The sequence below is a fragment of the Ambystoma mexicanum genome, chromosome 10 (genome assembly GCF_040938575.1).
Source record: "Ambystoma mexicanum isolate Mex_15411 chromosome 10, UKY_AmexF1_1, whole genome shotgun sequence".
In the NCBI taxonomy this organism is placed as follows: Eukaryota; Metazoa; Chordata; class Amphibia; order Caudata; family Ambystomatidae; genus Ambystoma; species Ambystoma mexicanum.
In genome coordinates this window covers 1,091,772,989-1,091,789,388 of record NC_090932.1, presented here as the reverse complement: position 1 = coordinate 1,091,789,388, position 16,400 = coordinate 1,091,772,989, and the positions used below count along the sequence as shown (strand labels likewise).

General features: G+C 43.6%; 1 long non-coding RNA gene across 1 annotated transcript in view; it reads left to right on the top strand.

The window, feature by feature from the left end:
• Positions 1–16,400, top strand: part of LOC138492006 (uncharacterized) — a 1,139,453-nt gene that overhangs the window by 908,182 nt on the left and 214,871 nt on the right. The gene's annotated exons all lie outside the window — the stretch shown is intronic.

Below are 16,400 nucleotides of genomic sequence, written 5' to 3'. Positions count from 1 at the left end.
GAGTTGAGGGTGTATGGACCTAGGTGTTAGACGGGAGCCATTGTTTGAAGAGGAGGGTCTTTAAAAAGGGGAGAGGGTTCCATCCTCTCCTCAGTGATAGTCAATCTACACATGGAGCTGCTGGGATCCCTCCTAGTCCCACACAGCATCCTCCAATACGTTGAAGAGAAACAGCTATACCTCAAGACCGACTCCATCAAGGACATCCACAGGCTCAAAACCTGCCTCTTGCTGATCGAGTCTTGTATGTCCAGTGCATACTTGAAACTCATCCCCTCAAAGACCGAATTCCTACTCCTCACCAACAACGCTGAACACCCAGACATACAGACCTGGCTATCAACCATTAACCCTGTGGCTTCACTATGAGCTTGCTGCCAAGTCCCTCTGGTTCCACATCAGCAAACACCTCTCCTTCAAGACATGCATAGTTAAGAAAGTAGACAGCTTGGTATCAGCTCTGCCTCCTGCAGAAAGTCAAGCCCTTACTCCCTCCCGGACAGCTTTAGATCCATTATTAAAGCACTGATCCTATCCCACCTGGATGGCCTCCCATCGTCTTCCCGAATGCCCCTTAAAAGTGTCCTACACGGAGCCGCACGCCTCATCGAGAGTCTACACAGGTATGACCAAATCACCCAACCCTCACTGACCTTCACTGGCTCCCACTGCACGCACAAATCACCTTCAAGTTTTGCTGCTTCATCTATAAGACAGTTGCCCTTAAACCACCCAGCTACCTCGCTGAGAAACTCAACATCTCCGGTGGACAGCACACCACCAGCAGCCGGGACACATGCAGATATGAAATCCGCCTCTGCAAAAAGGAAAGGACCTGAAAACAAGCCTTCTCTGCCTATGGCACAAGACTATGAAAGAACCTCCCCATCGGCATCCAACTCGCCCCCACGCTCCTATAATTCAGAAAAGAAATCAAGACCCACCTCTTCAGGAAGTCTCTCCTCAACACCAAGGACATCACGTCCCACCCTGCGCCACCTGACTCACTAGATGCTGGCTGCTTCTCTTCTCCCCGCCACCCTGTACAGCTGTACCGCTACTCTGTGCCCCTCTGTATTCTACCCCTGTTGTATACCTGTCCTGCTGTATACCTCTGTAGAGTGCTCCATTGCTTCTCGAAGCTAGGTCCGTGCTCAGTAAATACCATGATAATAATAGAGCTCCTACCTGAACTGTAAAATCGAAGGGGGAAATCTGACATTGATGAGGAGGAGGTTCCAGAGACTTGGAGTAGATGGAGAAGGCCTGTCATCTAGTTCTTTTCTTCCTGGACCGGTGGGGTTAGTCTGCACGTGTCCGTACTTCTTGTGGATTGTAGGCCTCACGTGATGCGGAGTTTCTCAGTGAGGTAGCTTGGGGACTTCAGGGTGACGGCCTTGCTGATAATGCAGCAGGACTTGAAGATGATACAGGCTTGCAGCGTGAGCCAGTGCAGATCGATGAGGGTCGTGGTGAGTTCTTATTTATGTTATACGTCAGCAGTAGGAATTCAGTCTTGGATGAGTTCAGTTTCAAGTAAGCACTGGACATCCACAACTGGATCAATGTGAGGCAGGCCTTGAGCCTGTGGATGTCTTTGATGGAGGAACTCTTTAGGTAGAGCTGCATGTTTTTTTTTTTTCATTCATTAAGTGAAGTTATTCACACAAGAACTTTTTCACAGTACACATGAATTAAGATTATAAACAATACAGATATATACCTCATGTTAAAACCACAATATTTCATTAATCGGTATTATCTACATACTCTTAAAACACATGTTCAACAATTTGAGTATTTTAAAATTCATTATGAAACAATCCCTTAACCACCAATGATTAGTTATGAAACATTTAACCACAAGTTACTCTACTGGAACAATTCCTTTAAAAAAGAAAAAACAATGCTGGGAATCGCCTGCTATTTGATCTAGACATCATAATATATTGCCATACCAGGCTGCTTGACAAGACTTTAAAATTCTTTCTAAGATTACCAAAATGAAGTATGTTTCTATCATTAAGGGCTTCACAGTCCAGAAAGAAGTGTTAAATTGTTTCAATACAGCCCTTTTCTTTACAGTATCCACAGGTTCTGAGTGTGTGCTCCACCCTTTCCTTTGGTCCAAGGATCTCCTTGGTGGGAAAAAAAGGTTAAGCCTTAAGCGCAGGTATTGGGTACGCCAGGCCGCACTCGAGAATTTGTTTGCGTACTCAGGTAAAACCCTCAGAGGCCTCGCATCCAACAAACATTTGAGTACATACGATATTTTCACACTAAATGGATGGCAAAAATCCAATCCAATTCCCAAAGCTTCTTTTTCGCTTGTTGGGAAGGAGCCTAGTGCTTTCCTTCATTTCCAAGCGCTTTAGAACTAGGCAAGATTTCTGTTAACTGTTTTCTAAGCACTACAAGAGTCCTGGGGGGAGGAGGGTCACTAAATAGAGATAGATGGGATTGAAACATAGGTGCAAACAACTATTCAGATGGGGGATATATGGAAAACTGTTACATTGTAAGTTAGATTTGCTCAAAGCACACAGTAAAGTCAGGCTGTGCTAAATATAGATTACAGGCAGGCTGGCAGAGAGCACGAGGTAACTCAGCAGCTGTTCCTGTCAATCACAAGCCAATAGAGACTAAATAAGATTCAAGGCCCAACAGAATACTATGGGAAAACAGTTTTTTGTAGGAATTACTGGACCAGATCAAATATAGGTTTATTGAGTTAAGTGCTGAGAGCATGGCGTGAAGATGTGTTTATTTATGAATGTTTATAACATAGTAAATTATGCTATACAAGATCAACACAGTATTTCTGCATATGCAGCATACTGTTATGTAGCTTGTCCCAAACGGAACCTGGCCATGCACACTGGAGACTCTATAGCATCCTTTTTATGGCAAGAAAGACAATTTTGGAGGGCCTCTTCTGGTACCCAGTGACCCAGTCAATAGTATTTAAGGCCCAGGTCCAGCATCAGTCTTCAGAACCTGGGAGCCAGCGAAGGATGACAGAATGCTGGTCCGAAATGGCAGTGTCCTGTCATTTCCCCAATCTGTAAAGATTAAAGTCTTGTTATCACCTGCAAGATAGACTCATGGCATTTAATTCTCTGGAGGGGTGCATTTACTCTGATTTGAGGGTGATGAGGGGGTACCCCAAAATATTTAAGGGGTGCCCCTGTAAATTGGGGTTCGGTTTCCAGCTTTTTTGTGGGAAATCCCAAATCAACTCCATGGATACATTGTATTGTTGCATACCTTCTTCACATTTAGACACACTATTGTTAAACGGAATGCAGAACTTGTTTTCCATTATCTTTTTTTTATTGTCACCAGATCAGGTGCTCTTCAGCTGACATGATCTTGGATAGCAAAGCCAAGTTCTTCCACAGCACACGCACTGCACCAGAAAGTTGTCTCCGTTCATATCTAATAACTGCTGCGGGGACTGCCCTGGGAAGATTTTAAATCTTACGCCAAAAGAGGCCTTCAAGTCTAGTCCAATTTAATAAAACAGTAAGTAAAAAGGTTTCTGCACAATATATAACAACTGAGACCACTTTTTTGTTGTACAACCCAATCACTCGGATAAGTGAAAATGTCAACATTTGTTATTGATCTGTATTGCTTGAACTGCCAGCTGAGACATTTTTGACTTTTGGTAATTATACAGTTCTGCATGGCTAGCTCCCTCAAATAAATAAAAACCCAAATAAGTAAAATTGGAGACCCGTTCTAATTCATTCGTTCCCAAAAACCATTTCAAATTGTTAACAAGGTTGCTTTCCTGATCGAAAACAGAACACCTTATTTTTATTGATATTAATAGTAAGGTGGTTTTGTTTTAGTCCAAGCCAGCAGGTTGACGCTGCAGCCCTGTTGGAGTGTAGTGCAGAAGGAGCAAATCTGTATATATGTGATGGTTGTTTGGTTTGTCTGCTAAGCTTGGGGGAAAACGAGTTTCATGAAATGTGCAATCAATATCTGAAATAAACAGATTAAAAAGCATTGGCGCTAAAACGCATCCTTGTATTAGGCCACTCTTAGTTTGAATGGGTGCAGAAAGAAGCCCCTGTCTGTTCAATCTCACTCGAACAACAGTACTAGATTGTAGGGCAACAATCCTGTTTAACAACAATGTTAGACGGCCCCAATCTTGAAGTTCACACCACAACTTTCTTATATTTATGTTGTCAAAGGCCATGGAGAGGTCAATAAAAACAATATATACTGGCTTAGACCTTCTCACGACCTCTTTAAGGAGGCTGAGGATAAGGCCATTTGTATATGTTCCTGTCCCCTTCCGGAAACCGGTCTGAATGAATGTCCACTCTCCCAGCCTTCTTTGCCCATGCAGTCAAATCCTGCAACAAAAGTGAAGCAAACCACTTTGATGGGCCGTCCAACAGAGCTATTGGCCTATAATTGGCCAGGTTAACTCTAGATCCCTTTTTGTTTTTTAAATGGGTACGATTTGTCGAGGTTAACCATTAATCGGGAAGCCTCTTATTAACCAAGACCCTTTGGAAAATGATTAGCAAAGCTTTTCCCCAAAAAGACACGTTCCCTTTCAAAACCATTGTGGAGATGTTGTCTGGTTCCTGGTGCCATTGAATTGGTACTATGACGTTTTGACCGGTCTCATTTCACAAAGTCCATTTCAAGCTTGTAGACAGCCCCAGTAATATCTCGACTTGCTGCCGAACCATCATCGCTAGTTGCATAGACCTGCGTAGAAGTGCTTTATCCATTTATCCTCTGAAATGGGATTAGCCTGTGTATTCGTTGTTTAGTTCAAGTCAGCATTTATTAATCGCCAGAAGTCTTGTGAATCCATGCTGGCACTGGCCTCCAGCATTGGCCGTGAATCATTTAGCAGGTGTTTATACTTGTACAATCTTCTCCAGTTCTGACACTCGGTCCTAATTCCTCTTCGCTGTACCGTCTCTGTTGTAGGAATTGCCCTCAAGGCTCTACGTAGATCTTGTTTTTTACTTTGCCACACAGGATCGTATGCATGTTTATGAGCAACTTAAGGCTTATTACGGCGCTGCATCGAGCTATAAACCACCCAGTGGATGTCGCAGTAAGGGTTTGTTTTTAATAGTTCATACAATCTTACCTGTATATATGGCAGATCATGTGTTATTAAATTCCCTAATGTTTTGATTGTTCCTGGTTATACGATTCCTCCCTTGAGCGATGCCTGGTGGAGTGTGCCGGAATGCTTTGAGACTCGGGCACAAGGTGAATCCTCCATTTCAAGTTGAGAGGGAAATGATCACTCAGTCACTGCTTCAACATTCAAAGAAGCAGCATCTAAGAAAATCTACTCTGATACTCTGATTGGCACGGGTAGTAAGGCTCAGTGGCAATGCGCTCGTCGACGATGCAGAGCGCTTAGAAACCTCTTCCGTAATAAACGTGTTATAAAAAGAACACAATTATAAACCAATTATACAAAAACAAAATCTAGAAAATATTTCTGTAATGCTCTTTACCATGTATGATGAAGGATTTCATCGCCAAAAGTATTTCAGTTTAAAATGCAAACCCCCAGCCCCCCCACCCCCCATGAATCCATACGTGCCAACCATGCCCTTCCCCTTAACACAACAGCATTATTTCTGTGAGAATAACATTCCTTTCGAAATGGGACACACAAGGCATTCAGATCCCCACATAGAATAATCGAATTCGAGTTCCTTTGAACTTGCCAATCAAAAATAATAGTCTCAATACTGTAAAAAAACATCCGATTGAGAAACCATCACAGGGCTCCAATACAAATTCAATATCAGGGTGTACTTTAGCATTGGCTACACCGAGGCGTACCATTTCAATTTAACTGCTTGAACAAAAGCATTTGGTGTCACATAAAGTGAGGATTGAACGTGTAAACTGTTTCCAACACCAAACCATAGGTCGGAGGCAGAGCGCCCTTTGTCCCTCTTATATGCTGGTAGAAGTGGCAAAGAAAAAACATCCAGAGTGGGCACCTCCTGAAGCCAAGTCTGCTGCAGACAAAACATGTCCACATTACACAAATCAACACTCCCACTTTGAAACAAGTGGGAAGACCACCGAGTGTTCCAAGAAATCAGACAAATTGCTCAATTCGAGGGCGAAACCCTGTTATTCTCAGTTAGGTGGGCGTGTGTTCAGGGCATTCGCAAGCAAACTACCATTTTCGTTTTGATCACCAAGCTGCCTACCACTAACTGTACACGTAATCTGTCGCTTTAGACCACTATCTCTAAAGCATTTAATCTGTAGAGACTGGGCTGGATCAGGGCAATTCCTCTGCTGCGTTTCTTTTTTTCTATCGCACATTTTGAAAACGCACGTGTGGTTGTGGCACAAATATAGAAATGTCAAACCCCCACAATCTAATCTAGTCAGCCGCCTCCACCACTAACTCAATTGCCAGATGAGATTTAAAGTGGTAAGTCACCTTATCTACACAGTAGGCATTTCAAAATTCCACCCACGCCATGTATTTAGTGTTGAGTAGGACAAGCAATGGGACTCTTCTCAATAAATCTAAAAGGTTGGCCGTATTCAGGACTTTAGCTTCTTGATCTAGGGGTAGTTTTTCAAGAATTAATCGATTTGAGGGACATGGGTCAGAGATGACCTTATTACTCATTTGGTTGTTCACCCTCTGGGCAACCCTCGTGGCTCGTCTTCATTCTTCTAAAGTCAGGAAGGTGGGTATCAGTGTGCCCCTCATAAGATTGGTTAACTGCTGAGTAGTTTTCTGTTATTTTATGGCCCACCAAACTCTCACCCTGTACTTCCTGCTGGTTAGCCGCAAATTCTTTTATCAATCCCACCCCATTTACTTGCTCCTGGACCACCAGATCAGATTGAGTCGACACATGCTTGTAAGTACCAGTAGAGTCATCAATGAAGGGTTCCTTCCTGGTGCCATCCCATTTGCAGAGGAGTGTGGACTTACTAATTCCACAACATTCACTGAACAACCATGCGGTTGGAAATCTTTTTCCCCCAAAATTGGAATGGGGAGGCTGGACGTTAGCCACTCCAGTAGGAGCAGGTGGCAAGTCCAATTACGTAGACATTATATGGACCCTTGAGGCGTTCTATCGTGTATTTTCTTGATTTTTATTTTTATCTTGTTTGGTCTCCTTTCCTTTTTTGATTTTTCTCTGATAAAATCTAGAAAAAAAAGTATTTGCCTCCACTGGCGACTCCTACACCACCAGTATGTTAAATTCACCATTTTCAGCCACTAACTCAGCCACTTGCTCTTAGTGGAGACAGAGCTATTGGAATCAATTGGCAATCTTCAAAAAAAGCTTTGGTTTAAGGGGGAATGAGGTTTGATAACTTTCTGGTCCCTCAACCTCCATCTGTACTGAAACTTTACCCCTATTCTGATGGTCAGCCCTTTGTGTTGACACATCCACCCTCACAACGACTGACTTGGGTGTTTCTGTAGTACCAATTATAAAACCTTCAATTGAAGTAAGTTTGCTATTCAAACAAGCCATCATGGAGCTTTGCCCGCTTACAGCATTTCCCACCATGTCGTACAGTTTAAGCAGACCAAAGGGTGATGGCTGGAAGGTTTGGAATACATTCTAACCGCTGGCATTGTTCTGGGCAACCCTCCAGATCATCATTCTTCAGCCTGCCAAGCCATTACAGATGGGGAAAGACCATATGCAAATCGGGCTTGGTCCCACCCCAGTTTAAGCAGAGAAAGCTGAACTCAAATAATGAACCACTGAAGTTACCTTATGAATATTGCCAAGTCGCTGAGGTGTGGCTCTCCCCTCTCCCTTATGGTTCCAGAGTTTGTCGTCTACCAACGAAGGAGCGCCACTGCAGCAGCTCCCTGGCCCGCCCAACAAAAGCAACAAGGACACCCTACTCCTCCGATGCATGGTGGGCCAAGGACGACTGCATTTATCTGCGGAATTGGAGGGGGTGGGCTGCAGAGGCCCATAGAAGAGGACCATTACTGTCGCCCGAAAGTAACTCTAGATGGGTTATAACACCCCTTTAATTGAACAAGCACATTTACAGAGATAACTGCCTTACAAGGCCCAGGTTTCGAATTAATCTGCACCTCTGGCATTGCTCTGGGAAAACCTCCAGACCATCGTTCTTCCCCTGACAAGCCAATACAAAAGGGGAAAGACCATATGCAAATCAGGCTTGGACCCACCCCAAAAGGGGCAGTCCAGGGTGAACTGGTTGGTCACATCCCTTCTGCACGAGACCACACGCATCCCTAAACATGTTTTGGCCTTGTTGGGCCTCATCAGTGAGAAGTAGCTTGGGTCTCTAGGCCCATCGGCACGGGACCCACAACTGGGCATACCCGTTCCACTCAGGGTGACTAAGGCAAAACAAAAGAGGTGATGGCTGGAATGTTTCCAATTAATCTGAACCTCTGGCATTGCTCTGGGCATCCCTCCACACCATCGTTATTCGTCTGCCAAGCCATTACAAAAGGATGTGGATCCCTTGCTCGCTGCGCCATAGAATACTGAGCTGCACCTCACCGAGGAGGCCCAACAAGGCTGAATCATGTCTGGGGTTGCTTGTGTTTCTGTGCAGAGGGGACCTGGCCTAGCAGTTTGGGTTGAGCTGCTACCATTGGTGGCAGTATCTGCCTGATTTGCATATGGCTGGATCCCTTTTGCAATGGCACTGCTAAAAAACGGTAGTGTGGAATGTTGCTCAGTGCAATGCCAATGGTTCACATTTATTCAAAACCTTCCTACCATCACATTTTTGTTTGTAATTTGTCTCCCTGTGTGAGAGAGGGTATGCCCAGACGTGGGTCCCTTGCTCGTTGTGCCATAGGAAACCAAGCTGCACCTCACTGAGGCAGCCCAACAAGGCTGAAACATTTCTGAGTTTGCTTGTGTTTCTGTGCAGAGGGGACCTGGCGTAGCAGTTAGGGCTGGGCTGCTACCATTGGTGGCATTACATGCCTGATTTGCATATGACTGGACCCCTTTTCCAATAGCACAGATGGGCTAAAAACGGTGATGTGGAAGGTTGCTCAGAGCAATACCAATGGTTCAGATTTATTCAAAACCTTCCACCCATTACTTTTTTAGTTGTCATTTTCTAACCACTCCTTCCTCACTTTCGCATGCACATAGCTGAACCGCTGCAATGATTGTCTCCATCACGCTTACAAACCACTATTCCCTTTTATGATGCACCATTACCGTACATTCAAAATCAGTTTGATAAGAAAATGTTTTTATTTTAGTTTGGTGTAGACAGATTGTGCCCAGCAATCCATATACTGCGGCACCCCAGGGGCACAGTTATGTGTGAATTATAGAGGATTTGAACTCCCTCTCATTCCTAGTTAGCACAGGGGTCATCCCTGACTGGCAGGATAAAGTTTCCTCTCTTGTGTTTTTATGTTTAGTTATACCTACGTGAGTTAAGAATTCTGCTGCTATTTGCACCTTACAGCCCAATTTGAATGACATCACCTGGCCTTTGATGAAGTTCCTGTAATGCCCCAAGGGAATGAAACCTGTCCGAGTGGCTTGTTAATATGCACTGATGTAGATCGACACTATATGAGATTAATCAGTTCAATTATCCCCTACGTTGTGGAATACCAGTGCTAGAACTACACCTGGAAGACTACATCAAGTGCTGTATTTAATTGGCTATTACTGCCAGTAGGCATGACTGCCAGATTGTGAATGTGTCCTTGCGATCATTATTTGTAATAAAATGTGTTATCAATACTATGTATGCATTTTGTGTGGTGATTTTCACTACACCACCTGATTGTGTTCATTTGTTATCCATTTTTGAAAATATTAATCAATTGAGTTGTTCTTGCTATTAAATATTAATGTGAACAGATGCCCACACCTCATTCTTTCCTTAACTTTGTTTAGCAGAAACATTATATCCGTAGGTATCTATTCCCCAAAGATTACCTTTCGTAGTGTTGTTGGGAGAAATGTGACCAAAATTCAAATAAGTTGGATTATCATGTCTTAGTTGTTATGATTGTTAATAAATTTGTATCTTATAGATGAAGGCAGCAGGTGGGCAGGGAGCTGATCACACCCTTCAAATATAGAATGTGTTTGTTTTTTTAATTAATCAAGGGCTGTGGGCTTGTAAATACCTGGTTCCTGTTGGGTAGACAGGAGACATTTTGTTGGAGACATGTTTGTTACATGTCTCCAATAAATGTGCTATTGCTCTGGAATTGAATTTGACCACATTATCGACCTGTTTTGGTAGATGCATATACTTTCACCATCGTTGGAGTACCTAATATTTTTCTGTCATTTTAAACTGCTGGAGACCAGAGTAAATTGAGTTTAACAAATAGTGTAAAGAGTCCCTCCTTAATTTCGACGTGTCATGTGTCATTTTTTTTGACTGAATGACTAATTTGGACTATAAACTGTTTTTTTCAATGAAGCCCTGGCTTGTGCAGCTGACTTTACATTGCTGCAAATCCACATACAAGGAACCTTCTCTAAATCCCATCCAGATGAAATTATTATCTTCAAGCGTATATAATGCTTATATCTGAAATGCTTTGAATATTGCATTTGTAGAGCGCATAAGTAAAGGGGTTTGAAACATTTACAAAAATAAATACAATGTTATTGGTAAAAAGAAAAAAGTGCCAGGGAAAGTATGGTTACAGGTTTAAAGTAGACGAAGAACATAGTGGGTGCCAAAAAAATGGGTGCCATGAATTGCCACAATGTATTTGCTGCACAGCGGGTACACGTTACAAAGACCATGAAGGTGGGCTGGAATAGTGGGACAGTATAAAAACGGGAAAATTAGACTACCACTGTCCGAGAAAGAGATGATGTGGTTGAGTTCTAATAAACTATGCAAAGTGCAAACTGCGGATTGGAGAATAGACTCCAATGGAAGAGCATAAGACAACATTGTGTGAACAGCAACTGTCTCGTTGACCGCAAAACAAAAAGTAACTCACCATAGGGATTATGGACTTGGAGCACAGAGGTCACTGTTTCTCCATGCTTGAGATGTTGCCTCAGTGAGGGACAGGGAAAACGTTACCTGGCACATGCCCGGCATCAGCCATGCCAGCTTCTGTTTGTTTGTTCATTTATATAGCGCACCTAAGCCTCAGGTATCTGGGAGCATTACGTATGGTTACACATTGCATTAAATAATAGAAAAAAGCAGTGCGCAGGTTTGTTGCGAGTGCATTGCAGAAGTATACAGATATGACAGATATATACAGGTTAACAGGATGCAGAAAGCATTTATAGGTTATAGAGAAATATACGGATATGACGGGTATATACAGGTCAACAAGATGCAGCATACATTTATAGTGCCTGCTTAGTAAGGAGCCAATATTTTGCATTTTTCAGAAGCAAAAGAACTAAGGTTCGACTCTTAAGGCTAAGGGCAGGGGGTTGTTTCCATAGTGTTGCTGCTGGTATTACCCAAATTGTTCGTTTACAATTGTTCGAATTTAAATGGTCACAATTGACCTTTTCACAATTTACCGTGTATATATATATATATATATATATATGGGTTTTGGGGGGTTTGGCGTTGGGTGGGGGGCTGTGGGGGGTTTCCCCCCACATATATGTTACAATTGACCTTCACAATTCGGTCAATTGTGAAAAGGTCAATTGTAATTCGAACAGTTGTAAAACGAACAATTCGTATACAACCTTGCTGCTAATACAGGGAAGCTACTGTCCCTGTTGATGCTGTCTTTGTATGACAATTCCTTTTAATCAGTCTAGGGTGGACCTATCGGGCAGGTTTTAGCAGGGATGGCGGGCTTTCTCTTGCTTTTACATTTCATCCCCTTTTCTTATTAGTTGTAAGAAATGTTGAATCCAGCAAAGGCTAGAGGGCAGTTATATCTAAACCGTAATCTAGGAAAATCGTGTTTGATAATTGATTGTATAAACTGAGCATCAGCCCTGGAGCTAGTGCCCAGAGAATGCTTGCAGAATATCAGAGGAAGGGGACCAATGGTCTGCTCTGCAGAGGATGTTGAGAAACATGCCTTTGGAAGGGGAACATTTTTTTTTTATCCTCACTGCTTGGATTCCTGAGGAAGCTGTGTTAGAAAAGATTTTATTTTTGTACCTTTTCCTTAATGGATTTCTATAGGAGACCCTTTCTTTTTGCTCGTTTCTAACCCTGTCCTGATTTCCTGGAGGTACAGTTCCCTGTAGTGCCTAAGGCTCAGTGCTGGGAGGATATGTCTCCCTTTGTGAATTATTGTATTGCTACAACTGCACACATCGCTTTACAGTGAGGTGCAGTTAGGATACTTTGTATCTTTGCATCTTTTTGCATGATGGATTTTTGGTTATTTTTACAATGTGCCTAAAACAAGCTGGTAGCAGCTGTGATATTTTTTGAGACATTTTACTTGTGCACGCTTGCATTTACCGTAAATGGCTACTAAAAGTGGCCATGCCACAAGGTTTTCCTTTCGCCATGTTCTTCTTTAGTTGCCTTCCTTCTCTGGTCAGGAAATGCTTTCTGTGGAAATCTCTTTCCCGGGGAAAGCTGTGGTTTTCACAGGCTAAGGGGTGTTGTGTGTGTGTGCACGCCAGGGAAAGGGGCTAGGACTTTCTAGCCCAATCCAAATCGTTGGTGCCAGAATGTCCATTGCTGGGCAGATGTTGCGACAATTGGTTGCCATTGGTGGGCTTGGGCGTGCTACCAGCCCGATTCTTGGATAAAAGGTGGGCTCCTGCAACTGTTCATCAGATCACTGTTTGAGCCAAGACTTTTACGAAGGGGAGCAGCCCACTGGCGACTCGAGGATGACCCCTACAGCTCATTGACTCCAGTGTTGTCCCAGTAAAGCCCTGCGCCTCTGTCCTGATCTCAAAAACAATCCTTTGGTGCTTCAACACCATGGCCAGTGGGAATAACCAGTCTCGCCCCCTGCTCGATGATCTTTGCCTGCTAAACCTTCGGAAGTGTCCCTGGATCAACCAGATCACTGACCAGCTCTCTCATGTGCCTTCTTGCTGCAGCCATCACCATTCTGAACAGAGCCTTGGAACTTTGCAGATCTTTAGCTTGTGCCACAGGTTGGCTGCTCGAGCATTTTCAGCTGACTCACTTCAAGAGAAGCTGTGTGGGGCCTGCTCCTGAGTTTGCTGTGGAACGATTGCTTGTTGCCACCTGACCGTGGTGGCCATCGTTAAATATTGTCTTTGTGTCCCTGAGGTATCTTGTGGCCTTCCGTCCCGAAGAAGTCTTCACCTGTCTTCGTTTGGGTCTTCAACTGGAAGCTGCCCGGAACCGATTAAGTACTGCAACTGACCGAACTAAATCCTGCAAAACAAAGTATCTTTTCTATCTAGATGATCTTCACAAAAGGAACCAAGACAGATGAACAAGCCTGCAACCAAGTCTGGAACCTCTGCAAGTGGTATATGGAGAACTCTGAGCCAGGGGTTGCATCTACATACCTTTTGCTTTCCCCTCTGTTCACCATAGGGTAACAATGGTGTAAAGTCCTGACCCTACCTCACTTTGACCTGGCCTTTGGTGGTGGAACCTGGGTTAAGGATTCCCTCCCTTGGACTGTCATACTTACTGTACTTACCTGTGTTTCACTGGTCATTGAATCAGATGCTGTTCTATCTCTCCTAAAGATGAATGTATAGATCTGTTTTTTAAAGGTTTTGTGTGACAATATTTGCCTGATATTTTTATCTGCTTAGTGTGTAACAAAAGGCCTAATAGATAATTGTTATATTTGCCTGTGTAATTGCAATTACTGGAGTTGCTCTGGTGGACTCGTTGTAGCCCTAGACCACTCGCTCATCTTTCTTGAGAATAAGCCTTGCCACACTGCTACAGTACTTTCATTGGATTTGGCAAACCTTTGTGTCTGCTCTGTTCACTATAATAGGGTGTCCTCCCAAAATCCTCCCACCAGGGCTGATTTTGGAAATCCATCTTAACAATCTGCCAGACCCTAAACTGACCATTAAGAGTACATGAAAGGACCCACCTACCTATGTGGATCATAGTCACTTGCCTGCCAGGTGAGGAACCACGCTGAGTGATGAACGGTCTGTATAAGGACAGGATATGTTTGGTCCTAGCCAGATAGAATTTCAGAGTGTTGTGAATATCCAGATTGTGAATCAACCTCTGGGTCCCTAAAGGACATGATATGTCATTTGTAATGCACCTGTACTCAAGGGTTTCTAGACGCGAAAGTAAGTAGATCTGATTAATGTGAAAGGAGAACAATACTTATTTTAAGAATCAGGGATGTGTCCTAAGGACTAAGCTTATGAAAAACTGTAAGGATCTTACTCTGCATGAGCCTGCAATATTCAAATTCCAAGGGTGATGAGGGGTTCCCACTGGAGGGAACAAGTATAAGTGGCTCTCTAAATGTCCAGTGAACATGACAACCATTTAATCTGGTGTTCCAGCACTCATTGCCAAAATGTACAATTTACGGGAAGGTAAAGTGGTCATATGTAACACTCTTCTGCTAATAATGTTGGCCTTGCTGCGCATAGCTCTGTCAAAAAGAAATTTGGGTGGAGGATGTTAGTTGGGTTAGCGGCAAGGCAGATGTGGAAGATGCATGGTGTTGATGAGTGCAGGCTGGAAGTACCAGTTACGTATATGCTGCTATATGCTTTTGGTTAGGGTTAAATATGGGTGTACGTTGGCCACAAGAGCAGTCCCAGGTTGTGAAATACTGATTGAAATGGTTGTTGACAGAGGATGGAAGGTAGGAGACCATTAAGTATACTAAACCTGATTGATACTAGTTGGTCGTCTGATTAGAGTGAATGAGGTGTAGGGTTATAAGAGTTTAGGTGGGAGCGGGTTATGGTTAGGGTTTTGTCACTTATGGGTTTTGGTTGTAGATTACTTTGAGAGATTGAGATGTCGACACACATGCACCATGGAGTCTATAGATAGGTGGGACATCCCATGAGCGGTAGATTATAGTCCTAATTGCTTTACTTGCTGTATGATAGTTGAGATTCTGGTAAGTTTCCGGTTCAATATACGTAGAAGACATTTATTGTGGTAATGATTTGTCCAGCATAGCACCTATTTGTATATGGAGGAAGGGGCTGGATAGGAGGGTCATCACTAGATTTGGGGGGGGTTTGCTCTCCCTTAATTTATCATTGAATCATTGAGTGCAGCATTGCTGGATCTTGTTCTGAAAGGAATATAGAGCCCAAATGTCCTTTTAAAGATAGCCGGCCTCTTCTGTGGTAGGCACAATGAGCGATGCACATGGTTTTTAAATTATTTTCTTGTTGGACAGCTAGTGGTGAGCATGTAATGTCAAGTTGATATCCTCAGAATTCTTCATTTGTTCCTCCCGTTGTTGTGGAAGAAGATCAGGGATGTTTGGATGTGCATCGGTTACCGTCGATTTAACACCCGTCCTTTTCTGGACCACTACATCACTCCCTGGGTGGACGCGGCATTTGACTGCCTGAATGGGAGAAATTGTTTTTGTCCTGGACTTGTAGAGTGGGTACTAATGGATTCTGATGCATCTGGCGGATTGTGAGAAGACAGCAGTCATCTGCCTATGTGGATGCAACACACTTGTCAGGAAGCCACAGCAGATTTCTGGTGTGCCATCGGTGACATGATCTCACTGGAGGCACTGGTTTACCAGGATGACTTTTTGTTTGGGAGAACCCTGTAAGGATGTAACATGAAGGCTCATGAAGGTGCTGGACTGCCTGCAGGAACAAGGTCTAAAGGTCAGTGTGGACCAAGTACCAGTTTTGCAGGATGAGTTTCAAATACATCAGAGACATTGTCTCCGCAGACCGCATCGATGTGGATCTGGCAAAGATGGACGCCCTTCTCACATGGCCAAGACCTCAAGCCCCGAAGGATTTAGTTTCCTTGAACACTATAAATACTACTGGATGTTCGTCATGTGATATACCAACATTGCCTGACCACTTGTGGACTTAACCATACCCAGAGGAGCCAGAGGACTACCGGTAAAACTGCGGACCATTTATGCCAGCCATGAGCGCCCTTTGGTGAGAGGTGGACTGACCAGCAGGTCTTCAAGGAGCTCAAGTGGACCCTCACTACAGAACCAGTCCTTGCCTATGCACTAATGGTGAGATGAGATCCTTCGCTTTCACCTGCTGAGTTCTGCATGCATTGGAAAGGAACTACATAGTCCACAAGTTGGAGTTTTTGTCATTGAAGTGGGCCAGCAGAGAGAAGTTCCAGAATTACCTATACAGTGACACTTTCACGGTGGAGACGGACAACACCCTTACGTGTGTGTTTACATTGCCGAAGCTTGATGCTACTGGACACTGATGTCATGCTTTGTCCACATACAGTTTCAATTTACAATACAT